The 26,846-nt window shown below is 45.1% G+C and overlaps 1 protein-coding gene and 1 long non-coding RNA gene across 3 annotated transcripts in view; one reads left to right on the top strand and one right to left on the bottom strand.

Moving 5' to 3' along the window:
* Positions 1–13,906, bottom strand: part of LOC141162133 (uncharacterized) — a 51,958-nt gene extending 38,052 nt beyond the window's left edge. Inside the window, exon 1 of the long non-coding RNA XR_012250741.1 lies at positions 13,753–13,906. This is a non-coding gene — a long non-coding RNA (uncharacterized lncRNA). The remainder of the gene's footprint in view (positions 1–13,752) is intronic.
* Positions 1–26,846, top strand: part of LOC141162131 (acyl-coenzyme A amino acid N-acyltransferase 1-like) — a 73,206-nt gene that overhangs the window by 8,829 nt on the left and 37,531 nt on the right. The window lies entirely within an intron of this gene.

The raw sequence follows: 26,846 nt of genomic DNA, 5'->3' as shown, positions 1-26,846 counted from the left end.
ACACCCCCCATGTGTTTGTTGTAGTCAATGACTGACACAGGTTTTTGCTTCGGAGTGGTGGATCCTAGTTCTACAGTGGCCCTTGTGGCATCTGTGTGGATCGAGCTGAGGACAAAAATATCCCTCTTATCCCTATATTTCAGGGCAAGCAGCTCTCCGTTGCGTACAGCCCCTGACTGCCCCTTTTGGAACTTTTGGTTGACCAATGGTTGTGGAAACCCCTGACGGTTTTTACGGATGGTCCCACAAGCCCCGATGTTGTGTTCAACCAGACTTTTAAATAGGGGTATGCTGGTGTAATAATTGTCCACATATAGATTGTAGCCTTTTTGAAAAAATGGACTTATCAGCTCCCAAACAATTTTTCCAGATGTCCCCAGATAAGTAGGGCATCCTGGTGGGTTTAGCTGGCTATCTTTCCCCTCATATATGCGGAAAGCGGATGTGTATCCGGTTGAACTATTAGAAATATTTTGTGTTGGGGTGTAGAGGCTTAAGAATTTTTCTGACAAATTTTCAATGATGGGTCTAATTTTATATAACCTGTCATGTTCTGGGGCATTTCTGGGCAGGCATTGACTATTGTCGTTAAAATGCCAAAACCGCATGAGCATTTCATAACGGGTCCTAGGCAGAATGACTGAAAACATAGGGGTGGCTTGAACAGGGTGGTTGGACCAGTAGGATCGAATGCTCGGTTTTTTAACAAGCCCCATGGCAAATGTAAGTCCTAAAAAATTTTTTATTTCCGGGACATTAGTTGGTGTCCATAAATTTGCCCTAGCATAGTAAGATCGGGGATTCTGGCTTATGAATTGGGATGCATATAAATTTGTTTGCACGACAATATGCTCTAGCAAGCTGTCTGTAAAAAACAAATAAAAAAAATGAATTGGTCCAAAATCTTCCACCTCCACATTTATACCAGGAGTGGCGTTGAAATCAGGGCTGAATGGAGCAGCCGAATCCGAAGCCTCCCATCTGGGAAATGCTAGATCATGTGGCAAAGCCCCTTGTACACTGGCGTGCGCCAATTCACTAGTAGCAGGGACAGCGCTTGTACTGGGCAGTGTTCCCTGATTTGGAGACGTTTCTCCAGTAGCGCTATTTGCCCCTATTGTTGTACTGGTCCTTGGGCTTGAGGATGGACCAGAATCACTGCTCATTTCTGAGCTCTCAGTGTCGCCGCTACTAAAGCCCTCAAAATCCACATCTCCATCTGAGATTGCGCTGTCATCAGTGTCAGAACACAGCAGGGCATACACCTCTTCTGCGGTATAAGTCTGACGGGCCATTTTATTTTTAGATTTTTTGACTGGACTGAACGGACCGGACTGAACGGACGGGACTGATCTGACAGGACTGACTGACTGATCTGACAGGACTGACTGACTGATCTGACAGGACTGACTGACTGATCTGACAGGACTGACTGACTGATCTGACAGGACTGACTGACTGATCTGACAGGACTGACAGATCTGACAGGACTGACAGATCTGACAGGACTGACTGACTGACAGATCTGACAGGACTGACTGACTGGACTGATCTGACAGGACTGACTGACTGGACTGATCTGACAGGACTGACTGACTGGACTGATCTGACAGGACTGACTGACTGGACTGATCTGACAGGACTGACAGATCTGACAGGACTGACTGACTGACAGATCTGACAGGACTGACTGACTGACAGATCTGACAGGACTGACTGACTGACTGACAGATCTGACAGGACTGACTGACTGACAGGACTGACTGACAGATCTGACAGGACTGACTGACTGACAGATCTGACAGGACTGACTGACTGACAGATCTGACAGGACTGACTGACTGATCTGACAGGACTGACTGACTGATCTGACAGGACTGACAGAACTGACTGACTGGACTGATCTGACAGGACTGACTGATCTGACAGGACTGACTGATCTGACAGGACTGACTGATCTGACAGGACTGACTGATCTGACAGGACTGACTGATCTGACAGGACTGACTGACTGACAGATCTGACAGGACTGACTGACTGACAGATCTGACAGGACTGACTGACTGACAGATCTGACAGGACTGACAGGACTGACTGACTGACTGACAGATCTGACAGGACTGACTGACTGACAGGACTGACTGACAGATCTGACAGGACTGACTGACTGACAGATCTGACAGGACTGACTGACTGACAGATCTGACAGGACTGACTGACTGACAGATCTGACAGGACTGACTGACTGACAGATCTGACAGGACTGACTGACTGACAGATCTGACGGACTGACTGACTGGACTGATCTGACAGGACTGACTGACTGGACTGATCTGACAGGACTGACTGACTGGACTGATCTGACAGGACTGACTGACTGGACTGATCTGACAGGACTGACAGATCTGACAGGACTGACTGACTGATCTGACAGGACTGACTGACTGATACATCTGACAGGACTGACTGATCTGACAGGACTGACTGACTGACTGATCTGACAGGACTGACTGACTGATAGATCTGACAGGACTGACTGACTGATAGATCTGACAGGACTGACTGACTGATAGATCTGACAGGACTGACTGACTGATAGATCTGACAGGACTGACTGACTGATAGATCTGACAGGACTGACTGACTGATAGATCTGACAGGACTGACTGACTGATAGATCTGACAGGACTGACTGACTGATCTGACAGGACTGACTGACTGATCTGACAGGACTGACAGATCTGACAGGACTGACTGACTGATCTGACAGGACTGACTGACTGATCTGACAGGACTGACTGACTGATCTGACAGGACTGACTGACTGATCTGACAGGACTGACTGACTGATCTGACAGGACTGACTGACTGATCTGACAGGACTGACTGACTGATACATCTGACAGGACTGACTGATCTGACAGGACTGACTGACTGATCTGACAGGACTGACTGACTGACAGATCTGACAGGACTGACTGACTGATAGATCTGACAGGACTGACTGACTGATAGATCTGACAGGACTGACTGACTGATAGATCTGACAGGACTGACTGACTGGACTGATCTGACAGGACTGACTGATCTGACAGGACTGACTGATCTGACAGGACTGACTGACTGATCTGACAGGACTGACTGACTGATCTGACAGGACTGACTGACTGACAGATCTGACAGGACTGACTGACTGACAGATCTGACAGGACTGACTGACTGACAGATCTGACAGGACTGACTGACTGACAGATCTGACAGGACTGACTGACTGACAGATCTGACAGGACTGACTGACTGGACTGATCTGACAGGACTGACTGACTGACAGATCTGACAGGACTGACAGGACTGACTGACTGATAGATCTGACAGGACTGACTGACTGATAGATCTGACAGGACTGACTGACTGGACTGATCTGACAGGACTGACTGACTGGACTGATCTGACAGGACTGACTGACTGGACTGATCTGACAGGACTGACTGACTGACAGGACTGACTGACTGATAGATCTGACAGGACTGACTGACTGATAGATCTGACAGGACTGACTGACTGGACTGATCTGACAGGACTGACTGACTGGACTGATCTGACAGGACTGACTGACTGGACTGATCTGACAGGACTGACTGACTGACAGATCTGACAGGACTGACTGACTGACAGATCTGACAGGACTGACTGACTGACAGATCTGACAGGACTGACTGACTGACAGATCTGACAGGACTGACTGACTGATAGATCTGACAGGACTGACTGACTGATAGATCTGATAGGACTGACTGACTGATAGATCTGACAGGACTGACTGACTGATAGATCTGACAGGACTGACTGACTGATAGATCTGACAGGACTGACTGACTGATAGATCTGACAGGACTGACTGACTGATAGATCTGACAGGACTGACTGACTGATAGATCTGACAGGACTGACTGACTGATAGATCTGACAGGACTGACTGACTGATAGATCTGACAGGACTGACTGACTGATAGATCTGACAGGACTGACTGACTGATAGATCTGACAGGACTGACTGACTGATAGATCTGACAGGACTGACTGACTGATAGATCTGACAGGACTGACTGACTGATAGATCTGACAGGACTGACTGACTGATAGATCTGACAGGACTGACTGACTGATAGATCTGACAGGACTGACTGACTGATAGATCTGACAGGACTGACTGACTGATAGATCTGACAGGACTGACTGACTGATAGATCTGACAGGACTGACTGACTGATAGATCTGACAGGACTGACTGACTGATAGATCTGACAGGACTGACTGACTGATAGATCTGACAGGACTGACTGACTGATAGATCTGACAGGACTGACTGACTGATAGATCTGACAGGACTGACTGACTGATAGATCTGACAGGACTGACTGACTGACTGACAGATCTGACAGGACTGATCTGACAGACTCACTAACCCTAACTCTTACTTTCTTTTTTATTTATTTTTTTTTTTTTTACTTTCACAGTGGCAAGGCTGACACAGCTCTTGTCACACTGTTTCTCCTCTGCTCTCTCACTGAGATCGGAGGAGAAACAGTGTATTTATCAGGCAGATCGCCCGGGAAAGTTTGTTGCTAAAACAAACTTCCCTGGTGATCTCTCTGATTGGCTGGTGTGACGCTGACATCATCGAGACCTGAGCCAATCAGGTTTCAATGATGTCAGAGGTCACAGCACCGGGATCCCCGCCGCTCCTGAGGTATGTGGGGGGTCCCGATCGCCGACCACCAGCTGTTACTATCTTTTAAATGCATAGCGATCGCGGCATCTAGAAGATAGGAACAGGTTAACATCATGGGGACCTGATCCATTCAGGTCCCCATGATGCCACATGTCAGAGCTATCGCTCTGAACCGGTACCACAGCGCTAGCAGGACCCTGGGGGTCCTGAGCGCTGCGGGACCACCCACCGTTTTTAAACGTCGGCGCTGCACAGAGCCCGGGCAGCGCCGACGTTTATGTACAGTGGGCGGTCCTGAACCGGTTAAAACGCACAGTGGAGAGCTGTATGTGTGTATATAAAGAAAAAGTGCAGAGCTGTATGTATGTGTATATAAAGCGCACAGTGCAGAGCTGTATGTACAGTACAGACCAAAAGTTTGGACACACCTTCTCATTTAAAGATTTTTCTGTATTTTCATGATTATGAAAATTATACATGCACACTGAAGGCATCAAAACTATGAATTAACTCATGTGGAATTATATACTTAACAAAAAAGTGTGAAACAACTGAAAATATGTCTTATATTCTTGGTTCTTCAAAGTAGCCACCTTTTGCTTTGATGACTGCTTTGCACACTCTTGGCATTCTCTTGATGAGCTTCAAGAGATAGTCACCGGAAATGGTCTTCCAACAATCTTGAAGGAGTTCCCAGAGATGCTTAGCACTTGTTGGCCTTTTTGCCTTCACTCTGCGGTCCAGTTCACCCTAAACCATAGTTACATAGTTACATAGTTTATAAGGCCGAAAAAAGACAAGCGTCCATCCAGTTCAGCCTATTTCTTGTGCACTGCAGCTATTCCGCAGTGTTGATCCAGGGGAAGGCAACAAAAAACCATGCGGTATAGGCCAATTTACGTCATTGAGGAAAAATTCACTTCCCGACACGAATCTGGCAGTCAGATTAAATCCCTGGATTAATTAACTATCACTAAGCATAAGATGTAATTTTATTGTTCTCAAGAAAGGCGTCCAGGCCTGTCTTGAACTCATTAAGTGAGTTGGACATCACCACTTCCTCTCCCAGAGAGTTCCAGAGTCTCACGGCTCTGACCGTAAAGAATCCCCTTCTATGCTGGTGCAGGAACCTCCTTTCCTCCAGACGCATAGTGTGCCCCCTCGTCTTTGTCACCATCCTTGGTATAAACAGGTTATGGGAGAGATCTCTGTACTGCCCCCTGATGTATTTATACATGTTTATGAGGTCTTCCCTAAGCCTTCTCTTTTCCAACGTAAATAGGCCTAATTTTGACAACCTCTCTTGTTATTCTAGTCCCTCCATTCCCTTTATTACCTTAGTCGCCCTTCTTTGTACCCTCTCTAGCTCCAATATGTCTTTCCTGAGCACCGGAGCCCAGAACTGTGCACAATATTCTAAGTGCGGCCTTACCAGCGCTTTATACAGAGGAAGAACAATGTTCTCATCATATGCCCCTATTCCTCTTCTGATGCATGCCATGACTCTATTTGCCTTCGCAGCTGCTGCCTGACACTGGGCACTCCAATTTAATTTGCTATTAACCAAGACGCCCAGGTCCTTCTCCATGTCAGATTTCCCCAACGGTTTCCCATTTAATATGTATGGGTGACTGCTGTTTTTCTTTCCCATGTGCATGACCTTACATTTATCGGCATTGAACCCCATTTGCCATTTTTTGGCCCAACTCCCCAATTTATCTAAATCCTCCTGTAGCTGTGCCCTACCCTCATCTGTATTAACTACTTTACAAAGTTTATTATCATCTGCAAATATTGCTATTTTACTATGCAACCCTTCCACTAGATCATTAATAAATATATTAAATAATATAGGGCCCAAGACAGACCCTTGAGGCACCCCGCTAGTAACCCTGACACACCCTGAGCTTACTCCATTGATAACCACCCTCTGCTTTCTATCACTCAGCCAGCTATTTACCCACTTGCACACATTATCCCCCAGACCAAGCATTCTCATTTTATAAACCAACCTTTTGTGTGGCACGGTATCAAACGCTTTGGAGAAGTCAAGGTATACAACATCCACTGACTCTCCCCGGTCCAGCTGTGAGCTCACCTCCTCGTAGAAGGCGATCAGGTTTGTTTGGCAGGAGCGATCCCTCATGAATCCATGTTGATATGGAGTTAGACAGTTATTATCATTAAGATATTCTACAATAGCATCTCTAAGAAATCCTTCAAACAATTTACCCACAACAGACGTTAAGCTTACTGGTCTATAGTTCCCAGGGTCACTTTTAGACCCCTTTTTGAATATTGGTACCACATTTGCTTGGCGCCAGTCTAGTGGGACAGTCCCTGTCCATAAAGAGTGCTTGAATATAAGATACAGCGGTCTGTCTATCACATTACTTAATTCTTTTAGTACCCGGGGGTGTATGCCATCTGGGCCTGGTGACTTGTCTATTTTGATATTATTTAGGCGTTTCTGAACTTCCTCCTGGGTTAGGTGGGTGATATTTAGTGGAGGGTTTACTTTATCACTTTGCATTTCCTCCGATAAATTGTTTTCTTTTGTGAAAACAGTGGAGAAGAAGCTATTGAGTAGGTTTGCTTTACCCTCATCGCCCTCTATGATTTTACCCAGGTTATTTTTCAATGGGCCAACTCCATCAGTTTTAATCCTTTTACTGTTTATATAGTTAAAGAACAGTTTGGGATTCTTTTTACTTTCCTTGGCAATTAGTCTCTCTGTCTCCTCTTTTGCTATTCTTATTTGTTTCTTACAGATTTTGTTTTATTCCCTATAAGATATTAGCGCTTCCTCGCTGCCTTCTTGTTTAAGTTTACCGAAAGTCCTTTTTTTGTTTTTCATTGCCCTCTTGACTTCCTTATTTAGCCACATTGGCTTCCTCCTATTCCTAGCCCTTTTATTCCCATAAGGTATGTACCTTCTACAGTGACTATGTAGGACTGTTTTGAAAATTTCCCATTTTCTATCCGTGCTCCTATTACTAAAGATACTATCCCAGTCTATAAGGTGAAGGGCATCTCTTAGCTGATCAAACTTTGCCCTCCTGAAGTTCAGTGTTTTTGTGACTCCCTTGCTGGGCACCCTACTGAAGCACATGTGGAATTGTATAATGTTGTGGTCACTATTTCCCAGGTGCCCCCCGACCTGCACCTCAGTTATTCTGTCTGGCCTGTTAGTTAATATTAAGTCTAAAAGGGCCGTCCCTCTAGTTGGTTCCTGCACAAGTTGTGACAAATAATTGTCTTTGATAATTGACAGAAACCTGTTTCCTTTCTGAGATCTACAGCTTTCGGTTTCCCAGTCTATATCGGGGTAGTTGAAGTCCCCCATAATAATCATCTCGTTATTTTTTGCTACTTCGTCTATTTGTCTCATTAATAGACTTTCCGTGGCTTCTGCTATATTTTGTGGTTTATAACAGACTCCTATGATAATTTTATTATTGTTTTTTGCCCCATGTATCTCCACCCATAAGGACTCGACCTCTTCATTTCCCTCCCATACATCCTCCCGTATTGTAGGCTTTAGACACGTCTTTACATATAGACAGACTCCACCCCCTTTCCGATTTCTTCGATCCCTTCTAAACAGACTGTAACCCTGTAAGTTAACGGCCCAGTCATAGCTTTCATCTAACCATGTCTCGGTTATTCCCACTATGTCATAGTTACCTGTAGATATTTCTGCTTCCAGTTCATCCATCTTGTTTGTCAGGCTCCTGGCATTTGCTAGCATGCAGTTTACACGATTTTGTTTTGTTCCAATCTTCTCCCTGTTGATTGTATTAGAAATTTTCTTACCTCCCTTCCAAGTATCTTGTCTTGGACCTTCTTTGTCGCACTTCATATCTTTCATTAGTATGTTCTCTGGTTGCATGTTCGTGTCCGGCATTTTTCTTCCCATCCCCTCTTCTTCTAGTTTAACGCCCTCCTGATGAGTGTTGCGAGTCTCCTGGCGAATGTGTGTTTCCTGGGTTTGTTGAGGTGTAGTCCGTCTCTGGCAAGGAGTCCGTCATAGAGGTAATTCACACCGTGGTCCAGGAATCCAAATCCTTGTTGTCTGCACCATCGTCTCAGCCAGTTGTTCACATCAAGGATCCTGTTCCATCTCCTGACGCCATGCCCGTCTACTGGAAGGATAGAAGAAAAAATAACCTGCGCATCCAGTTCTTTTACTTTCTTCCCCAATGCTTCAAAGTCCTTGCAGATTGTCGGTAGGTCCTTCTTTGCCGTGTCATTGGTGCCAACATGTATCAGAAGAAATGGGTGGACATCCTTGGAACTGATGAGCTTCGGTATCCTATCGGTAACATCCTTGATCTTCGCCCCGGGGAGGCAGCATACTTCTCTTGCGGTTATGTCCGGTCTGCAGATAGCTGCCTCTGTTCCTCTCAGTAGTGAGTCTCCCACCACCACCACTCTTTTTCCCTTCTTGGCTGTCCTTTTTCTTGTCGCTTCTGGGTGTTTCTGGGTGCTCTTTTCTTTTTTGCTTGCTGGTAGTTCCTCATCCTTAGGTGTGCCATCTTCGTCCTCCACAAGTCCTTGGAATCTGTTTCTCAGTTGTGTGGTTGGTGGTGTCTCCATGGTCTTCTTGCTTCTTTTGGTCACTTGCCTCCACTTGTCTGCTTCTGGAGGTTGTCTGACGCTTCCTTCACTTTCCGTGACCAGTAGTGACAATTCTGTTCTGTCCAGGAAGTCTTCATTTTCCTTGATGAGTTTTAATGTCGCAATTCTTTCTTCCAGTCCCCGCACCTTTTCTTCTAAAAGAGCCAGTAGTCTACACTTCTGGCAGGTGAAGTTGGTTTCAGCTTCTGGTCGATCTGTGAACATGTAGCACATGTTGCAGCTCACCATGCAGGTTGTCACATCTGCCATGCTGCTCCTTGTCCCTGCTGACTTGATGTCTGTCTTCTTTCTTGTGATACCCTAGGATAAACAAATTAAACAAATTCGCGCGCCCACAGGCGCCCAGTTTGGCGATGCTTTCCAAGCAGCTGGTCCCGGCTGTACCCAACGATCTTCTAGCTGAAGGAGACTCTTCGTTTTTCCCAGAAGGCACCTGGAATATGCAAATTGTCCTCTTCAAGCTTCAATCCCTGGTTTGGCGATGCTTTCCAAGCAGCTGGTCCCGGCTGTACCCAACGATCTTCTAGCTGAAGGAGACTCTTCGCTTTCCCAGAAGGCACCTGGAATATGCAAATTGTCCTCTTCAAGCTTCAATCCCTGGTTTGAAGCTCGATTTGGTTCAGGTCTGGTAACTGTGGAGGCCAGGTCATCTGGCGTAGCACCTCATCTCTCTCCTTCTTGGTCAAATAGCCCTTACACAGCCTGGAAGTGTGTTTGGGGTCATTGTCCTGTTGAAAAATAAATGATGGTCCAACTAAGCGCAAACCAGATGGAATAGCATGCAGCTGCAAGATGCTGTGGTAGCCATGCTGGTTCAGTATGCCTTCAATGTTGAATAAATCCCCAACAGTGTCACCAGCAAAGAACCCCCACACCATCACACCTCTTCCTCCATGCTTCACGGTGGGAACCAGGCATGTAGAGTCCATCCGTTCACCTTTTCTGCGTCGCACAAAGACACGGTGGTTGGAACCAAAGATCTCAAACTTGGACTCATCAGACCAAAGCACAGATTTCCACTGGTCTAATGTCCATTCCTTGTGTTCTTTAGCCCCATCAAGTCTCTTCTGCTTGTTGCCTGTCCTTAGCAGTGGTTTCCTAGCAGCTATTTTACCATGAAGGCCTGCTGCACAAAGTCTCCTCTTAACAGTTGTTGAAGAGATGTGTCTGCTGCTAGAACTCTGTGTGGCATTGACCTGGTCTGTAATCTGAGCTTCTGTTAACCTGCGATTTCTGAGGCTGGCGACTCGGATAAACTTATCCTCAGAAGCAGAGGTGACTCTTGGTCTTCCTTTCCTGGGGCGGTCCTCATCTGAGCCAGTTTCTTTGTAGCGCTTGATGGTTTTTGCAACTGCACTTGGGGACAATTTCAAAGTTTGCCCAATTTTTCAGACTGACTGACCTTCACTTCTTAAAGTAATGATGGCCACTCGTTTTTCTTTACTTAGCTGCTTTTTTCTTTCCATAATACAAATTCTAACAGTGTATTCAGTAGGACTATCAGCTGTGTATCCACCTGACTTCTGCACAACACAACTGATGGTCCCAACCCCATTTATAAGGCAAGAAATCCCACTTATTAAACCTGACAGGGCACACCTGTGAAGTGAAAACCATTTCCGGTGACTACCTCTTGAAGCTCATCAAGAGAATGCCAAGAGTGTGCAAAGCAGTCATCAAAGCAAAAGGTGGCTACTTTGAAGAACCTAGAATATAAGACATATTTTCAGTTGTTTCGCACTTTTTTGTTAAGTATATAATTCCACATGTGTTAATTCATAGTTTTGATGCCTTCAGTGTGAATGTACAATTTTCAGAGTCATGAAAATACAGAAAAATCTTTAAATGAGAAGGTGTGTCCAAACTTTTGGTCTGTACAGTATGTGTATATAAAGCACACTGCAGAGCTGTATGTGTATATAAAGTACAGTGCAGAGCTGGACATGTATATAAAGCGCACAGTGCAGAGCTGTATGTGTATATAAGTGCACAGTGCAGAGCTATATGTATGTGTATAAAAAGCGCACAGTGCAGAGCTGTATGTGTGTATAAAGCACACAGTGTAGAGCTGTATGTAGGTGTATATAAAGCACATAGTGCAGAGCTATATGTATGTGTATATAAAACGCACAGTGAAGAGCTGTATGTGTGTATATAAAGCGCATAGTGCAGGGCTGTATGTGTGTGTATATAAAGTGCACAGTACAGAGCTGTATATGCATAAAAAGCGCATAGTGCTGAGCCTTATGTGTATATAAAGCGCACAGTCCAGAGCTGTATATGTATATAAAGCGCACAGTGCAGAGCTGTATGTGTATATAAAGTACAGTGCAGAGCTGTATGTGTATATAAAGCGCACAGTGCAGAGCTGTATGTGTATATAAAGTGCACAGTGCAGAGTTGTATGTATGTGTATATAAAGTACAGTGCAAAACTGTATGTGTATGTAAAGCGCACAGTGCAGAGCTGTATGTGTATATAAAGCACACAGTGCAGAGCTGTATGTGTATATAAAGCGCATAGTGCAGAGCTATATGTGTATATAAAGTGCACAGTGCAGAGCTGTATGTGTATGTAAAGCGCACAGTGCAGAGCTGTATGTGTATATGAAGTGCACAGTGCAGAGCTGTATGTGTATATGAAGCGCACAGTGCAGAGCTGTATGTGTATATAAAGCACACAGTGCAGAGCTGTATGTGTATATAAAGCACACAGTGCAGAGCTGTATGTGTATATAAAGCGCATAGTGCAGAGCTATATGTGTATATAAAGTCCACAGTGCAGAGCTATATGTGTATATAAAGTGCACAGTGCAGAGTTGTATGTATGTGTATATAAAGTACAGTGCAAAACTGTATGTGTATGTAAAGCGCACAGTGCAGAGCTGTATGTGTATATAAAGCACACAGTGCAGAGCTGTATGTATGTGTATATAAAGTACAGTGCAGAGCTGTATGTGTATGTAAAGCGCACAGTGCAGAGCTGTATGTGTATATGAAGTGCACAGTGCAGAGCTGTATGTATGTGTATATAAAGTGCACAGTGCAGAGCTGTATGTGTATATAAAGTACAGTGCAGAGCTGTATGTGTATGTAAAGCGCACAGTGCAGAGCTGTATGTGTATATAAAGCACACAGTGCAGAGCTGTATGTGTATATAAAGCGCATAGTGCAGAGCTATATGTGTATATAAAGTGCACAGTGCAGAGCTGTATGTGTATGTAAAGCGCACAGTGCAGAGCTGTATGTGTATATGAAGTGCACAGTGCAGAGCTGTATGTGTATATGAAGCGCACAGTGCAGAGCTGTATGTGTATATAAAGCACACAGTGCAGAGCTGTATGTGTATATAAAGCACACAGTGCAGAGCTGTATGTGTATATAAAGCGCATAGTGCAGAGCTATATGTGTATATAAAGTCCACAGTGCAGAGCTATATGTGTATATAAAGTGCACAGTGCAGAGTTGTATGTATGTGTATATAAAGTACAGTGCAAAACTGTATGTGTATGTAAAGCGCACAGTGCAGAGCTGTATGTGTATATAAAGCACACAGTGCAGAGCTGTATGTATGTGTATATAAAGTACAGTGCAGAGCTGTATGTGTATGTAAAGCGCACAGTGCAGAGCTGTATGTGTATATGAAGTGCACAGTGCAGAGCTGTATGTATGTGTATATAAAGTGCACAGTGCAGAGCTGTATGTGTATATAAAGTACAGTGCAGAGCTGTATGTGTATGTAAAGCGCACAGTGCAGAGCTGTATGTGTATATGAAGTGCACAGTGCAGAGCTGTATGTATGTGTATATAAAGTGCACAGTGCAGAGCTGTATGTGTATATAAAGTACAGTGCAGAGCTGTATGTGTATGTAAAGCGCACAGTGCAGAGCTGTATGTGTATATGAAGTGCACAGTGCAGAGCTGTATGTATGTGTATATAAAGTGCACAGTGCAGAGCTGTATGTATGTGTATATAAAGCACACAGAGGAGAGCTGTATGTATGTGTATATAAAGTGCACAGTGCAGAGCTGTATGTATGTGTATATAAAGCACACAGTGCAGAGCTGTATGTATGTGTATATAAAGCACACAGTGCAGAGCTGTATGTATGTGTATATAAAGCACACAGAGGAGAGCTGTATGTATGTGTCAGTCAAGGGTGGAACAGGGGGCCTCAATCAGTCAGGGGTGGTACAGGGGGGGTTCAGTCAGGGGTGAAACACTAAGTGAGGGAAGAGGGTCCTTACTCATCCCTTAGTGACTGAGCCTGCTCACCCTATATCACCAATGAGTAAAGCCCCCCATTGCCACTCACTGTTGGTGTTGGTGGGGGCTCAGTTAGTATTGGCTGATAATCCTGCTCAGCTGCATAAATCTACCTCTGGTGAGTGATGTAGCCGGGAGCCATGATCCTTCTCCCTGCGCCTCTTGCTCTCAGCCTGTGACAGCATGGTGGGAGGAGGGGAGAGCACTGTTACTCAGCACATGGTGGTTCACTATCTGAGCTCTGCTTTCTGCTTGGGGAAGAGGCCCAAACAAAACTAACACTGATTTGCTTTGCTGCTGCCAATCAGTGTTAGACTTACTAACTGCAGCAACCAGGGCAGAGGCGAGGGATAGGCAGGGTGGTCACCGCCTAGGACGCTGCCTCTTGCTTCACTGAGGAGGGAGCAGTTTAAGAAAAAAAACTGACATTGCTGAATCCCTTCGGCCCTGTCACCTTCCTCCGGCAGCAGGGATTCAGCACACTGCATCCAGTTATCAATGTGTGGTTACATAGGATTGCAGGTGACATCTACTACATTATCTGTACTCCTAAAGACTGCGTTATCTGTGGTGTTCATTTTTTCTTTTTTTGTGAGGTGGGGGGGGGGGCAAAACATATGTCTTGGAGTTTGGGTTACTGATCTTTTCTAACTCTGGCAGGGCCCCTGGCACCACCCGGGACAGGAGCAGAGGAGCTCTAATCAGCTCCCTGCTCCGCCGGTAACTCCAGGGGTGTGGAGCAATGACATCACTGCATTGTGCCATCGAGCGCACACTGTATTTGTGGATGTATTCATATACTGATGATTGGTTTGGTAATGAATACGTCACTAGAACAACCATGACTGCATGAATACATCACCAGGACTATCATCACTCCATGAATACATCATCAGAACCATCAGTAGTACATGAATATAGCACTAGACCAACCATCACTACATGAATTAGTCACCAGAACCACTATCCGAATAGGAATACATCACCAGAGCCACCATCAAAACAGGAATATGGCACCAGAATCTCCATCAGTTTTCTTGCAAGTTGTATTTGTCGCATGACAGACTGAAAAACCTTCAAACATATCACTTATAATGGCATCTGTTTAGTTTTCATTAGGATATCCCCCAAATGTTGGACACCTTAATTGAAACCAAACAGCCCCTATTATAGTTAAGCAATATTAGTTTTTATGACTATCCTCAGGTCTAACATTTAAAATATAGGTTGTCATGGACGAATATCGCTATTTGAGTGATTCTATATCTGACTTGGAAATTGCAGTCCCTGTTGAGCCTCACTCCTAAAGTACTCATTCTTCTACTGACCCGAAGAATAAAGCTGCCTTATCAATTTTACCACATGGGGAGCGGCAGGAAAAATAAACAAAACAAAAAAAAACAATTCCTAAATTGCTGCTTTTTGTTCATTCTGCCTCCCAAATATCAGAATAGAAAGAAAAAAAAATGTTATGTGCACAAAAAATGGTACCAATAAAAACGTTTTCTAGTGTTATAGCAGCCAAACATAAAAAAAAACAATATAAATTTGTAATCTGTAAACAAATTCTACCATTCATTTTCTCTTATTATCCTTTTTGAAAACTTGGGGCCAAAGCAACATTTTAGTGGAAAAAATGGTAATTTTCCATTGACACAGCCCAATGTTGATCAATTCTGTGGTGAATCGCCTGAGGGTTAGAAATGCTGTCTGTTACGCTCACACCCGGACTGTTTGGCGTGAGCGTGGTTAGTGGTCCCACTGGGCCACGAACCGAGGAGTGCCTGGAGGGGCATGACTAGAGACCTCACAAGATCCGACCACGGACGCCCGGCAGCTTAATCGACTCCATGGTCCGAGGAGGGAGGTGGCCCAGGTGCTACTCCAGGTCAGACCTCAGTCACATAGCTGTTGACCCACACCAGGGAATGCAGGAACGGGCAGGCACGGCTGGTATGCAGACAGGCGGGTACTTGCAGGCACGGCTGGTATGCAGACAGGCAGGTACTGGCAGGCACGGCTGGTATGCAAACAGGCGGGTACTGGCAGTCACGGCTGGTATACAGACAGGCGGGTACTGGCAGGTAGATAAACAGGCTGGATAGGGACCAGTACAGACTGGGATACAGGAACAGAGCCGCAGGTGGAGAGGGGAAGCAGAGCAGGGCAGAGCTGCAGGTGCGGAGGGGAGGTGTGGCACCCCTGCGGGTTCAGTCACCACAAAGGTACTGCATCTCACCCAGAGGTGTGGTACCCCACTCTCAGGTAAGGAGGGAGTACTACCCGGGACCCACACACCCACATCCAATACACTCCACTTCAGTAGGGAAGGGAGAGATTGCTCCTAAGGGAGAGTACAGTCCCTGGTCCCTAGCTGGAGGGGGGAACTAGGTAGAGGAGGTGGGTGGAGGAAGAAGTTCAGTGAAGCACAGAGGGTAGGAGTATAAGAAGAAGGGGAACCATCTAGAAGTAGTCAGTGTGAGGAGACAGTACAGAGGAGAGAGAGCTGGGAGCAGGAGCTCAGGAGGAGCTCTGCTCAGGAGGAGTGGAGAAAGGATCAGGGCCCAGTGAGAGAGGCCCAGGAGAAGGAAAGAAAGAAGAGAGGAGCAGTGAGAAGGGCTCCAGGAGGAACAGAGGGGATCCCAGGGGCATGGTGAGTGCGGATGCCACCCGTGCGCCCGAATTCACGCTGACATGGAGGGATCAGGCCGCAGAGAGGGGACCGGCCCCTAAACTAGTGGAGAACAACCAGGCTCAGCTAGACAACCGGAGGCTGCTGGATTTTCAAGGCGCTGCAGTCAACAGCCACAATTATATCGCCGAAAAGGTAGCCGCATAGGGTCCAGGGGCCTGAGAGTACGTCGCCCGACAAGGCCCGAGGCCACCGTGACATTCCCCAGCATCGACCGTCCCGGCTACCGAGTACCCCATGGCCCCAGGGGGCGCGTCAGAAGCGGAGCAGAGCCACAGGTGCAGAGGGGAAGCGGACCAGGGCAGAGCAGAGCCACAGGTGCAGAGGGGAAGCGGAGCAGGGCAGAGCAGAGCCTCAGGTTCGGAGGGAAAGCAGAGTAGGGCAGAGCAGACCAGAGCCGCAGGTGCGGAGGGGAAGCGGAGCAGGGCTGAGCAGAGCCGCAGGTGCGGAGGGGAAGCGGAGCAGGGCTGAGCAGAGCCACAGGTGCGGAGAAGAAGCGGAGCAGGGCAGAGCAGAGCCACAGGTGCGGAGGGGAAGTGGAGTAGAGCAGAGCCGCTGGTGCAGAGGTGAAACGGAGCAGAGCAGAGCCGCAGGTGAAGCGGACAGACAGAGGAAGTATTCGCAGAAGGGTCAGGGTCATTGAAGACCATAAGAAAGGCCACCAGGAAGGCCTGTAGGTCAGAGATGATAGGATCCCCTGCTTCCCATAGGGGGGTGATCCAATTCAAGGCATCACCCGCTAGGTAGGACATCAGAAATGCTACTTTAACCCGATCGGTGGGAAAATAGTGAGCATAAAATTTGAAATGCAGCATGCATTGCTCCACAAACGCACAGCTTTGTTTTGGATCCCCATAGTACTGTGGTGGACTTGCAGGAACGAGTGCTGATAGCTCCATTTTGGCTGGTGCGTAAATCGCCTGGACCTCAGCTTGAGAAAAAAAATTTTCTTGGTGCATGTATTCGCCAGACAAGGATTCAAATGTCTCCGAGAGCGAAGGGCCATGGGACTCAATGGAGACCATTGCCTGAGCAAACTGTTACGCTCACGTCCGGACTGCTTGGCGTGAGCGTGGTTAGTGGTCCCACTGGGCCACGAACTGAGGAGTGCCTGGAGGGGCGTGACTATGGACCTCGCCAGATCCGACCACAGACGCACGGCGGCTTAATCGACTCTGTGGTCCGAGGAGGGACGTGGGAGATGGCCCAGGTGCTACTCTAGGTCAGACCTCAGTCACATAGCTGTTGTCCACACTGAGGAATGTAGGAACCGGCAGGTTTGGCTGGTATGCAGACAGGTGGGTACTGGCAGGCACGGCTGGTATACAGACAGGTGGGTACTGGCAGGCACGGCTGGTATACAGACAGGCGGGTACTGGCAGGCACGGCTGGTATACAGACAGGCGGGTACTGGCAGGTAGGTAAACAGGCTGGATAGGGACCAGTACAGACTGGGATACAGGAACAGAGCCGCAGGTGCGGAGGGGAAGCAGAGCAGGGCAGAGCTGCAGGTGCGGAGGGGAAGCGGAGCAGGACAGAGCAGAGCCGCAGGTGTGGAGGGAAAGCGGAGCAGAGCAGAGCTGCAGGTGCGGAGGGGAAGCGGAGCAGGGCAGAGCAGACCCGCAGATGCGGAGGGAAAGCGTAGCAGGGCTGAGCAGAGCGGAGCCGCAGGTGCGGAGGGGAAGCGGAGCACGGCAGAGCAGAGCCGCAGGTATGGAGGGGAAGCGGAGCAGGGCAGAACAGAGCCGCAGGTGCAGAGGGGAAGCAGAGCAGGGCAGAGCAGAGTCGCAGGTGCGGAGCAGAGCAGAGCCGCAGGTGCGGAGGGGAAGCGTAGCAGGGCAGAGCAGAGCCGCAGGTGCGGAGGGGAAGCGGAGCAGGGCAGAGCAGAGCAACAGGTGCAGAGGGGAAGCGGAGCAGAGCAGAACAGAGCCGCAGGTGCAGAGGGGAAGCAGAGCAGAGCCGCAGGTGCGGAGCAGAGCAGAGCCGCAGGTGCGGAGGGGAAGCGTAGCAGGGCAGAGCAGAGCCGCAGGTGCGGAGGGGAAGCGGAGCAGGGCAGAGCAGAGCAACAGGTGCAGAGGGGAAGCGGAGCAGGGCAGAGCAGAGCCGTAGGTGCGGAGGGGAAGCAGAGCAGGGCAGAGCCAACTTACCTACCAGTCCAGGCTGTGCACTATACTCCTCTACTTGCTTTGTGCATGTCGCTTGTCTGCTGGCTTAGGGCGTCGGCGCTGTTGCTTCCTGATTCTTAAAGCTACAGTGTGCGCAGTCCTAATGCGTCCCCAGCCTATTGCTGTGAGTCACTGGATACTTAAAGCCCCTCCACCCAGTAGGAGGTGCCTGAGCAACCCTTCCTTACAGTGTGTTCTGTGCAACTGTGAGTTGCCAGGTCCTGTCTCTAGTCTGTTTCCGCCACCCTGGGGGCTGAGTACCCAGGGCCGCTACCTGTACCTCCGCCTTCTAGACTTTTCCCGCCACCCTGGGGGCTGAGTACCCAGCGCCGCTACCTGTATCTGTCTGCATACCAGCCGTGCCTGCCAGTGCCCACCTGTCTGCATGCCAGTCGTGCCTGCCAGTCCCCTCCTGTCTGAATACTAGCCGTGCCTGCCAATACCCACCTGTCTGTATGCCAGCCTAACCTGCCTGTTCCTGCATTCCCCGGTGTGGGTCAACAACTGTGACCGGGGTCTGACCTGGAGTAGCACCTGGTCCCTCTGCTCAGTTCCTCCCTGGTTCACGGAGTCGACTGAGCCGCCGTGTGACCTTGGTCGGACCGAGTTGATACTTAGTTACGCCCCTCCAGGCACTCCTCGGTTCATGGTGCAGTGGGATCGCTAATCGCGTTCACGCCAGTCAGTCCGGGCGCAAGCGTAACAAAAAGTTATTTTGTCTAGAATATCTGCAATGATGGAAATGGATGTTTTATTCCAATTTGCTGCCATGGCATTTTTAGCTTTAGAAAAACATGAATTAGTATAGGTTTCAAAGATAGATTTACCACATCCAAATCTAAAGATAGCAAAACCATTTGGAGAAGTAAGATAATGTTCTGTCTTGTTATTTGATTAATAAGTAATGATATTTATTTCCAAAAATCTTGAAGTTTGGGACATTCCCATATAGTGTGTAATAAATCTCCCTTGAGGCCGCATTCCCTCCAACAAAGAGGAGTTTAGTTTGGGAAAGCCTTTGCTAGTTTTTGTAGAGTAAAATAAAAGGCCTCATGTAAGGAGGCGCAAATGTTCGATGAGTAAGTGGATTTTAAGCTCATTTGCCATTGCTCAGGAGAAAAGGTTTTCTTCAAATCTCTTCAAATCTCTTTCCCAGTGTTTTTCAAAAAGAGGTATCTTGGTTCATGCAATCATATATATTTTTGGTCCTCCATAACAAGTGATTTGCAAAGAAGTAAGCTAATGGGTTCAGTTACTAGAGTTTTTTTTTGTTTTAAGAGGATAGATATTGTTTTTCTTATACTGTTGAAAATTCCAATATCAGAATCAGATTTTGGAAGGGAATAAACCTGATTCCATCATGGAAATCCCTGATTTTGCTGATAAACTTTTAACCCCTCTATCTTCATAACAAAAAAAAATATGTTTAAAAATGATGCAAATGTAAAGTAGACATGTGGGATATGTTATTTATTAACTATTTCGTCTAGTCTATCTGGTTTTAGGGCATCAGTATAAATTTGGACATTGTGAAATTTTCGCCAAAATTCCAATATTTTTACAAATGAACACAAAAAACATCGACCTAAACTTAGCACTATCATGAAGTACAATATGTCATGTAAAAACAGTCTCAGTCTTGGTGTGTGAAGTGGTTAAAGTGCAAAGTGTAGAGCTGTATGTGTATATAAAGCGCACAGTGCAGAACTGTATGTATATATGTAAAGCACGCAGTGCAGAGCGTATAAAGCACACATATATAAACCTGCAGTGCTTAAACATAATTCCTTCATTGTGATTTTTTACGATAATCATTTTATTGTACAAATTATCTCAAAACATGATTTTTAAAAGGGTGGTCTTATTTTAATCCTAAATGCTACAATATGCTAAATATGTTTGTTTTATTGTTTTTTTTTAATTATTTTTGGAAGGAGCAAAGGATGAACAAACAAAACCAATCTGTAATTGTTTTTTATGGCGCTCTTTGTGGAGTACATTTGATATATTAACTTAAAGGGAACCTGTCACCAGCAAAAACACTATTAGCCCACAAATATGGCGTTAATCTGTAGGTTAATAGCGTTACTAACCTGCCCGGCGCCTGAACGTAGCTGAACGCTGTGAGGAGATAAAAAACTTTATTTCCCCCTGGCAGCGTTCCGTTTCAGCCATGGGAGCTGTAACTGCACCCTTGGCCCCGATTGGCACTGGCTCTGCATTGCGGCCGGCTGTCAGTCAGGGCCACGGGCACGGTTACATCCATGACACTGTATACGCAGAGTGGTGACTGAACTAGCACCAGCACCGCCCCCGTGACTGAAACCTGAACGCTGGGGGAATAAAGTTCATTTTCTCCCTGCAGCGTTTGGCTAAGTGCAGGCACCGGGCAGCATAATAAGGCTGTTAACCTGCAGATTAACCCCATATATGCAGGTTAATTGTGTTTTTACTGGTAACAGGTTCCATTTAATTCTGCTAGTCAATACAATTACTGGAATACCCAATTTATATATTTTTTTATGTTTTTGCTACTTTTTCACTCAAAAAAATAACTTTTTTTGATCAGTATTCTGAGAGCCATAATAACGTTCTCATTTTTTGGGTTTACAGACCTTTGCAAGGCCCTGTGTAGTCTGTTTTTTTAGTTTTTTTTGTGTGGAATAAGATGTAGTTTTTATTGATATAATTTTGGGGTACATGCTACTTGATCACCTTTTATTCTATTTTTTGTGAGGTTGGAAGAATTCATATATTTTTTTAAAGGGTTCACCATGCAAGATAAATACCGTAACTTAATAGTATGGGCTATTACAAATGTGACAATATCAAATATGCGTCCTTTTTTTTGATTTTTTCTCTAGAATAAAACATTTTTTTCTTAACTTTGGGTGAAAGATCTATTTTTTATACATAAAAGAAAATACACACTCCTCAACATTGTAATTGCAACACTAAGAAGGAAAATTCATGGAATTATAGAAAATACAGGATGGATCGACATGGAAGATTCTCACACAGCGGTGGTGCCGTGAGGTCACCAGGGCTCATCAGCTGATGAACTCCTGTTACCTCTCTCACAGCAGCTCAGTCCTACATACTGACACAAGAGCAATTACACTCCTGTGTCAGAGTTAGCCTACTGTCCTGTAGAACAGTCACATAAGTGACTGCTGATATGATTGTTCTACAAATGATCCGATCACCATGGGACACTCAGGATTATTTAATCACATTAGACAGGTGAGGAATATGGTTGTTTTTTATGTTTGTTTGTTTTTACAGGTGACAATGGCTTCAAATGGATTAGGCATTAGGTGATTATGATGTATTTTTTATTTTTAAATAAATTATTACAACTGTTGAATTTTATTTCAAATAAAGATTTTTTTTTCAGGCCATGTGTTTATTTCCAAACCTTTACTATGGGCTTAGTATTTGGGGTGTCTTATAGATGCCTCTCCATTATTAACCCCTTGCTTCATTTCAGGTGCCAATACAAGGCTGACATGAATCCCAATTCTATTACCCCACTTGCCACCGCATCAGGGCAAGTGGAAAGAGGCTAAGCAGCAGAATTGGCACATCATATTGGTGCGCCATTTCTGGGGCCTCTGAGGGCTGATATTATTAGCGTCGGAGAGGGCTAGTATCCATGGACCTTTCCCTGGCTATTAATATCAGCTCATAGCTGTCTGTTTAGCCTTTGCTGGTTAGATTTTATAGGGGGACCCAACATCAATTTTTTTTCAGGGGTCCCCCTGTAATCAAGCCAGTAAAGGCTAAGTAAAAAGCTGTAGGCTGTTATTGATTGCCAGGGAACATTTTTGGCTAATGGCCCCTTCCCCAGCTAGTAATATCAGCCCCCAGTGGTCGGCTTTCCCTCTGCTGGTTATGAAAATGACGAGGAAGCCCACGCCATTTTTTTTTATTTAATTCTTCATTTTACTTCATTTATAAGAAATCCCATGCCCACTGTGATTGTTTTTGGTTAACAGACAAAAAATTCTAGCACCACATATTAAATAAAAGAATACTGTGCCAGTAACCTCCCAAAGAGAGACTGGAAACTTTGATGAGAACAAGGGGTACATATGCTAGGCACCAAGTATTCTTGATAAGCAATAAAAATCAAACCACAAGGATTGAAAAATTATAAAGAAATTTTATTGGGAACACTAAACACACTCCAGTTAAAAAAAAATTAAAAACATCTAGCAAATATGCCATGAAGGTATGTAGGATATCAAATATTAGTGTAATACATATAATAATATAGAGGCAATACAGATTATTCCCCAAAATCTAATAATGATACCCCTGAGGAAGCCATTCAGTGGCGTAACACATGGGGCTCTGGCTCTGTATTGTTTTCCCACTATCTGCCTGTCTCCCTGTTGGTGCACCTTCTTTGTGGTAGGTATAGCATTTGCTGAATACCTTCTATTTGAATACATATACTGGGCTTAGACAGCAAGGTGCCCACACATGCACCATCTGAATGGGAGTAATCTTACCTTCCTATTTTTTAAATGCAACTGCATATATTTTGATACAGTTGTTCTATAAGTTAGCACTTGTAATTGCAGATACTCATCATATTAATATATTTGTGGGCAGATTTTGGGGAATAATCTGTATTGCCTCTATATTATTATATGTATTACATTCATATTTTGATATACTGTACTACATACCTTCACGGGTATTTGCTACATGTTTTAAAGTATGTTTTAACTGGAGTGTGTTTAGTGTTCCTAATAAAAATTTTTTAGAATTTTTCAATCCCTGCAGTGATTTTTATTGCTTATCAAGAATACTTGGTGCCTAGCATGTGTACTCCTTGTTCTCTTCAAAGTTTCCACTGTGATTGTTTTTGACATTGCGTAAACTCACCTGCAGCATGTCAATTTCTGTAGTGGAGATGCTTGTGTCCGCTGCAGATTTTGGCTGATTGAAATGTCATTACATGCAATGGATCCGCATGCACTGACAAAACAAGTGCAGCATTAGAACGCAGCGTTTGGACGCAGCGAAAATATGCTGCATCTAAAGCGCTGCTTGTTCCTAATCGTGGGCACGTACCCATAGGCTAACCAAACAGCTGTGAGCAGTTATTAATAGCCAGTGAACATGTTAGCCTAATGGCCCTTTCATAGGCTAAAAATACCAGCCCTTAGCTGCCCCAGAAATGGCACTTTATATTTGAATGGGATTAGGTGTTGGTGTCAGCAGCTGTCTCTGACACCAAGCCATAGGTTTAGTAATGAAGAGGTGTCAGGCAGACACCCTCATTACTAAACCTGTAAGTAAAGAGTGAAATAAACACACACCGAGAATAAAATACTTTATTTGAAATAAAACAGACACAGTCTTTAATCATTTACATTAACCCAATATATTCACCCCAGGTCCGACAGTAATCCAAGGGTTAAAGAGATGTGCCACATTTCTTTTTTCAAATATCTTTATTTAGCTCCAAAAAGCATTCATTGCTGTGCAAAAACGCTTAAAAAACCACATGCAAAAACAAGCGTTTTTTCCGCAGCGTTTTTTCTGCCAAGAGATGCAGAAACATTGCAAAAATTTCTGCAATTAAATACTCAACGTGCGCACATATCCTATTAATATGCAAATGCTGAAAAAATGCAAACAAAGGCCCTGATTGATCAAGATTGTTAATTTTCATGCGAGTTTTGATTTAAGAGTGGGGTGGAGTGCAAGGTGCCTGATTTATTAAGTGATGCACACCTCTTAATGATTCAGGCAAGGCACAAAGTAACATGCACCTCTGTGCCACTCGCCACATATTTTACTACGGTCAGTTACTGGATGAAGATTTTTGGCATAAGGTACATAACTTCTCATTGTGAATTTAACAAGTGGAAGTCGCCACACCCTGTCACGCCTCAGCACCATCCACTTTGTAGGAGCTGACAGAAAATGGCATGCAGAGCTTTGAAAAGTCGCAAAATGTTTGCGTAGCCTCGCGTTGTGCAAATACTGTGCATCTTTTGAAAGCTTTTTTAGGCTGTGTGCCCACTATGCGTTTTTTAAGCGTTTCCGCAGCTGCAATTCCGCTGCAGAAATGCTTAAAAAACACTTGGTAGAAGGCCTGCCATCTTCCCTAATGATAATCCGCATGTGCTGTGCACCTGCTGCGAAAATTTCCACTGTGGATTATCATTGGGGAAAAATCCACAGCACTACTAATTATTTTGCGGAAGCGCGGCATTTTCGCCGCCATTGGCTTGCATTGGAACGCATGGAATCCGCATCACTGCATCTGTACATGCGGATTACATGCGTTTCAATGTGCGGATGTTACCCGAGTTTGGAGAAGAGGAGACTCTCCTCCGGACCCGGGTACCATAGTACCTGTAAAAAAAGAATAAAATAAAAAAAAAATATTATACTTACCTTCTGATGGTCCCCGGTGTCCTTGTCTCGACTTGCCGGCAGCTCGCGGTGGACTCAAGGACCTGCGGTGACGTCATTTAGTCATGTGACGGGTCACGCGACCGCTGATGTCGGCAGGTCCTTTAGTCTACCGTAAGCTGCCGGCAAGCCAAGACAAGGCACCGGGGGCCATCAGAAGGTAAGTATAATATTTATTTTTTTACCATTCTTTACGGTCACACTATATAAATCCATGCCAGTTGCATGGATTTATATAGTGTGACCAAGTTGTCAAGCACTTCCCAAGTGATGCTAAAATCACTTGGAAAGCGCTTGACAACCTGCATGCGGAAATAAATGTGAAGAACGCTTCATTTCCACTTGTTCCTGGCAGGAAAATGCATGTACAATCCACATGCGTTTTTTTCTGCCAGGGAGATGCAGAAATGCTCAGGAAAAATCCGGAGCATTTCTGCATCGTGGGCACATAGCCCTATTCTAGTTTTCTGGCATAAAAGCTTTGAAGAATTGAGGTCAAAGTTTTCAAAACATTTTTATTTATTCAGTATCAAGTATGAATGCCACCTGCAGAAATACAAGTACTTACACACATTGGCTGCTATTAATGAGGGTATTAATGGTTGTCTAAGGAATATTCTGTCGAACTGAATGCATTTTGGCAAATCATCAAGATCCACTGCTGGCAGCTCCTTTGCCATTGTCAACCAATGATAGTAAAAATGTGCCCAAAGTACATCATAAAAAAAATCATACTCAGGAAAAACTTTATTTTTGTTGTAAAATTGAAGGCACATTTAATTAGCCTCAAAAAGAGTCACTCATCTCCAGTGGTCACTATCGAGATTTAAAGAGTTGAAGCTGATGTTGAGCTGTTTATTACAGTCGACTTCCACTGCAAATGTTATGGATACAACTCCTGTGTGATTCATTCCTTTGATGTTCAAGTATATCCATTGCACCAGCACACACTGCAGAGCTGTGGATGTGTATTTGAGAAGTATTTGGCAGGGTTTTGTCATGTAAAAACTTGTATCAAGAAGTATAATTTGAGAAATGTTTCCACCTTTTCATGTCATCAATATTCTGTACAAATCCATTGAGAAATAACCTGAAATCATTTTGAGGGAGGGGGAATAAAAACAAAACTAAAATAATGTGGTTGCATAAGTGTGAACACCCTCTTATAATTGGGGAAATGAGTTTGTTCAGAATTAGCCAATCACATTTAACCTCATGTTAAATAGTAGCCAGTACACAGCTGACATCATTTTCAGTGATTCTGATTAACCTCATATAAAGTTTAGCTCTTCTAGTAGGAGTTTTCTGCCATTTCCTTAGTTGCATTTTAAAGTCAAAGCCATAAACAGCTTACAATACAGCAAAGGGATCTCACTGTTGAAAGTTATCATTCAGGAAAAGGGTACAAACAAAATTACAATGCATTAGATATACTATGGTATGGTATAAGATGGTCATTTAAAAGTGGCGAACATTTGATACCACAGTGACATTACCTAGACTTGATACCAGTTACGGTTTTCATAAAAACAAAAACACAGACAATGCTTTATAGGGCAAATCATCTATTGGTTAATTTATCTCATACAGTATCCTGTGGACCCTCAGAAATGGTTTTTACTTGGAGTAGTTGTATTCAGAACACAACATCTCATGAGGCTTTTTGGAGGTGATATGGCTATTGCTGCTGGTGTCCCAGTTATGCAGAGGGCAGCCGGCTGTCAATCAGCATCACATCTGCAGTCACGCCCCATTAACAGAGGAGAGTGGAAGAAAAGCAACTGCACTGACCGCTCTGCCCCGGCAGAGATCGGCGCTGGGCACAACAAGCAGGTAGTTAGCAACTACTTTCAAGTTCTTAGGTCCATAAGAAAAAAATTGCATAGTCCAAAAGAGTCTAACTGCTAGGACC

The sequence above is a fragment of the Phyllobates terribilis genome, unplaced genomic scaffold, assembly GCF_046119375.1.
Source record: "Phyllobates terribilis strain yellow unplaced genomic scaffold, ASM4611937v1 Scaffold_9__5_contigs__length_417890890, whole genome shotgun sequence".
Classification (NCBI taxonomy): Eukaryota; Metazoa; Chordata; class Amphibia; order Anura; family Dendrobatidae; genus Phyllobates; species Phyllobates terribilis.
Note: the sequence above shows the minus strand (reverse complement) of the source record. Positions and strands in the feature narration are given on the sequence as shown.